The 4,965-nt window shown below is 48.6% G+C and overlaps 1 pseudogene; it reads left to right on the forward strand.

Moving 5' to 3' along the window:
- Positions 1 to 1,006: 1,006 nt before the first annotated feature.
- On the forward strand, positions 1,007 to 1,158 carry LOC144673884 (U1 spliceosomal RNA; annotated as a pseudogene).
- Positions 1,159 to 4,965: the final 3,807 nt, after the last annotated feature.

Consider the following 4,965-nt stretch of genomic DNA (forward strand, 5'->3'; position numbering starts at 1 on the left):
AGCGGTGCATAGACTCTCAGTACGCAAACACCAAGTGTCACTACGTGCTGAGGTTCTACCTGTCCCCGGTGTTGCGAAGGATGGGTCTGGCCACGCTGCCGCTGAACGCTCCAAGTAGTTGGACCGTGCCCTACCACCTGTCCCTCGTGGAAAAATTTATGCAGAAAAACACCTTTGACCACAAGTCCATCAGGCAGTGGTCAGCACGTAACGTCCTAGAGGCCCTGAGGGAAAAGGAGAGGGTGGACCCTGTGGGATGGTTCCCCGAGCAGACTGTCAAAGTCATTTGGCAGAATGCCTCATCGCCAGAACTTTCCAACAAGCACCAAGACGTAGCTTGGCTGGTGGTGAGAAAGGCCCTCCCCGTCAGATCCTTCCTACACGTCAGGAAGCTCACCCCCTCTGCACGTTGCCCTCGAGGTGGCTGTGGTGGGGAAGAGACCGTTGTTCACCTCCTTGTGGATTGTGCCTTTGCAAAGAAAGTCTGGAGAGAGATGCAGTGGTTGCTGTTGAGGTTCATCCCGAGCAGTTCTGTGACACGGGACTCTGTGCTCTACGGGCTGTTCCCAGGGACACACACCGAGACAAACATCAACTGCAGCTGGAGGATCATCAACTCGGTGAAAGAGGCGCTTTGGTCTGCCCGAAACTTGTTGGTCTTCCAGCACAAAGAGTTGTCCCCAACCGATTGTTGCGGACTGGCACAATCCAAAGTCCAGGACTACGTGTTGTGGGATGCACTAAATCTTGGAGCAGCTGCCGCAAAGGCGCAATGGGGAAGGGTCGCTGTCTAAGACCTTTCTACCACAGCGCACCGAGGGACTGGGAACTGTTTAAATCCCCTCGGGCTGTACAGCTCAAAATGAAAGGCTGTAAATGATTGTAATATTGTTTGTACTGATGCACCTGGTGATACATTTTGTAAAAGTTTAACCTGGATTGTACCCTTGTAATGTTGTTATTGAAATGGTTTGGAATGTGATTGAAGATATTTTATGAATAAAGTATATTTTTGCAAAAAAAAGAAAAAAAAGGTTCTCCCAGGACGAGGCTAGCCCATTGCACTTCGGGTGTGCTAACGCCTGCGATGTCCCCAAATGCGGGATACTCGACTGCAAAATTTGTGGTAGTGGGGGACTGCGTTCGCGCTCTCCCCTGATTCACAATTCAAAAAATAGATTTCATCATATCTTTCATTTTCTCTTCTATTTCCTGTCAGCAACCTTTTCTGAAAAAAGAAATATATAACCCCCAATGTGTGCTCTTCAAAATCTATACTGGACTGGTTATTTAGTTTTTTCTTTCCTCCTCGCAAATATTATCCAACCCCCATTCTTTTCCTCCCTGTCATTATCAGCCGGCAATTATTCCATCTCTGCATCATTTTCGCCAGACCGTTTGTTTTGTGGCCGCCAAATTACTCGCGCCATTTTTAACCCCGCGTTTGCCCACTCAAAAATCTCTCTCAAACAACCCCCATCTAACACCCAACCCACCATCACAACAGTCCCCACACTCCCAGCACCGCCCCACCCCCTATCTCTCTGGACGTCTGTATAAATACAAACTCATATCAGTCAGCTATTAACTCATATGCATTCACCATTTTAAACATGTAGCAGCGACCCCTCACTATTTCAAACATGAACAAGCACCCTGTCCCCATGTTCATTCAAATTACCCCCCTCCGAAACGAACAGCAGCCTCCCACCTCCTCTGTATAATCTCCCCCTTAATCAGCCCCCTGTGTGACTCCTACCTTCTGAAACTCCTGCCTCCTCTTCCCATGTGTAAAGTCTTTCCCTGCCCCTTCTGCAGCTCACTTCCCCTGCTGTGGGTCCATCAATTCACCTGTGATTATTCCTTGAAGGCTTAAATAGCGCAAAGCGAAGAAATAAACAGAAAGAAAACTGGAGAAAGGCAGATAGAAACCTAAACCCTCAGTAAAATGACCACCGGGAATCCCGTTTAACCGTCAGAATGATCGCGCAGCCCAAATTACACGCATTATCCCTGAATTATAACAAGATTTTAGGCAGCTTCACTTTAGGACTTTTCATTTCCTCTTGTGGGGCTCCTGTTCCTCACACACTGGAGGCTAACATGTAAGTTTTAGATTGCAAGGCTAGGCTACTTTAACCCCAAGATTTTCTTTTTGAAACTCCAGGCCCACAGTCCAACAGGAACTGGTTAACCGGAGCCACCGAAAACCAGGGTCCCGGAGAGGAATTGAAATCTCGGGGTAAGAAACGGACACAAACTCACGTGGGCCCATGGAGCACGGCCTTGGAGAAGGTCTCAGGAAACTCCTGAAGAAGAAGAGTCCTTGTCCCAGTCTGGATCTTCAGATTGCAGGTTTCAAAATAAAAATTCTTTGAGGGGTGGGGGAGAAAATTAATTCCATTAAAACAGAGAGCAAAGAACATTTTCAAACAAAATAACGCAAGAGCCAATGAATCACTCTCAGTTACAACTCAGCAACATCCAAATACAAACAAGTCAAAGAGTTATAAAGCAGATTGAGACAGAGGGAACACACACGCACATTAAGCCAGAGTGGGGACTAGCTCCGCACTCTGGAGGCGGTTTTCGGATTGGGTTCCTAGCCAGGTATATCCTGAACGAGCAGTTTGCAGACTCCACCCCTGGCATGTTGGGATGTCTCTCAATCTGCTCCCCAGGAGGCCTGTCCATTGATATGTTAATCCCAGGGCAGGACAACTTTCTGATTCTTCCTGTCCTTTGATGTGTTCACCCCAGGAAAACAATGTTTCAGCCATTTTCTGGTTAATGTTAAAACTTTAACTCATCTTGTCGGGAATGTCACTGCAGTTTGAAATATCAAACACTAAACCCCCAACACAAGACTGTGCAAAGCATGTGGATTGTTACTGAGATTCCGTCTGTGATTTTTAGTGATGTCAGTGTGGATTGTGTAATCTGTGTGTGTGTGAGTGTTGCTGGTCCCATAATGTAACGCAAATGTCTCCTTGCAGCCTCTCAGTACGCCACTCATGGTCCCCTGGTACTTTTTGGATTGTCTGGAGAAGACATTGAAAGAATTAGAGTTAAACAATGCTAACACTAGCTGCACTGCGACGAGTATATGAGAGCTTATTCTTATCCAGGGGTGTATGTCCACATTCAGCCCCCATTCCCACACTTGCTCCCACCGTCGGATCTCTCAAGTGCTCTTCCGTATCATTGATTAGCCTTTTAAACACCGCCTGTAACACGTAATGCTGATTCCTCACCTTTCGTAAGTCACCTTTAAACTTTGTCAGACTTTCGGGAAGGTGGGGAATTGGGGCCTGCTTAGGTTCCTCATAGTGTTCCAGGGCATGGTGGAGTGTGTCGGAGGCGTTGACTGAGACCTGACCCCTTTGTTGGACGTACATTATTCACGCTGTGTCTGATAGTAACTGGGAGCCGGGGTTCCCTTGTATCCTGAGCGGGTGTGATGGTTTTCTCTGTGGGTAATTTCTAATATACAACCCTCCGTTCGGTTGTACCTGCATTTGTCCAGCACCCCCCCCCCGTTCCAACTGGATGGGAGCAAATTGTGAGGCTACCTTTCCATCTGCACCCACTCAGTGTTACCCCGTGTATGCCCTCATTCTTGCGTATGGCATGCATATCTATGGGGTAGTACCGGAGGGAGTCATTGTCTCGGATTAACCCAATGTTCTCCACTCGGTACTGAGGGTGTGGGCCCGTGTCTGCTGTGACTGAGGGGATTGCCCATACCTAACACGTTCATTTGGTTTGAGGTGCACTTCTGAATCACCGCATACACCCTGGTCACTCCTTTCAATGTACATGCGTCGATGACGCCTGGGTTCTTGGCCATCCCCCACAACCGGGCACTGTTGATCCAGCCCGGTACCTCCCCACTTTGGATCTGGCCCAGATTTTGTCTTAATTGCCCGATCAGCCACTGGCCGTAAGCTGGCTTTTTTAGGTGCTGCCCTCTTGTCGTTCCTCCCTTTCTATTAATTGGCTGGTGGCTTTAGCATGGGTCTCTATAACGTGTACGCTTTCCAATACAGATGCCACACTCTTGCCCCCTAGGGCCGCTGCCGTTTCACCACCCCTCGCTACTCTTATGAGCAAGCTGCCTCATGATCCCTTTAAGATTCGTGACCTCGGAGTTGATTCCTTGAATGTCGAGAGAGTTTACCAGGGAAGTCCCTGTGTTCACCCCTGTCAGTACATTGTTAACTAACTCTCTCTTCTGGCGGTGGAAAGCAGGATGTCCCCTGAATCTAGTGGCACCCGTGGCGTCGGCCGGCTGATTAATCACAGCCTTACTCAGTAATTTGTACAGTTTTCGTAGGGGCGCTTGGTTACTGCAATACTCAGGCAGTTGCATACCTGCCAGGTTCACAATTACCTGTACAATTTCATGTTTAACATTATCATACAAGAGTTCATCGTCCGTATACAGTACCAGTCCATTCTGTGGCCCAGGGGTCATGTCTGGGCAAGATAGTCTCTGTGGTGTCGTCGTGTCCTGTGATAGCAGGGTGGTGTCGGTCCGGGGGTCCGCCGTTGCAGTCAACTCTCCGTGTTTGGCCCTCAAGATCCAATGCCAGGTATCTGTCATTCCCAAGTCTTCCTCCCCGGGACAGTGACCCCAGTTGTTGTTCTCCTGGGGTGTGAAGGTAAATTGCGAAAAATCTCTCACACACTGTATCTCTCACACACTGTAGCTTTCTCCTTTACGTCCCTCCTTGTGCACAGCCCACGGTGACCCTCCCCGTAGTTGAGGATTCCCCCTTTTCTCTTTCAGATGGCCAGTCCTCCAGATCGGGAATGAATCCTAAACCACTTGGCTAACACAGTACGGACTGCTCGTTGCCCGTTTTCCTCCCACTGCCTGGTAATTTAGTCTTTCTTACTTACATCATACCTTTTCAGTTGTGACCAGTGTTTCCACCTAGCTTTTCCCTTCATATCGGCGCA

Source organism: Cetorhinus maximus, unplaced genomic scaffold (assembly GCF_964194155.1).
Source record: "Cetorhinus maximus unplaced genomic scaffold, sCetMax3.hap1.1 HAP1_SCAFFOLD_510, whole genome shotgun sequence".
Taxonomy (NCBI): Eukaryota; Metazoa; Chordata; class Chondrichthyes; order Lamniformes; family Cetorhinidae; genus Cetorhinus; species Cetorhinus maximus.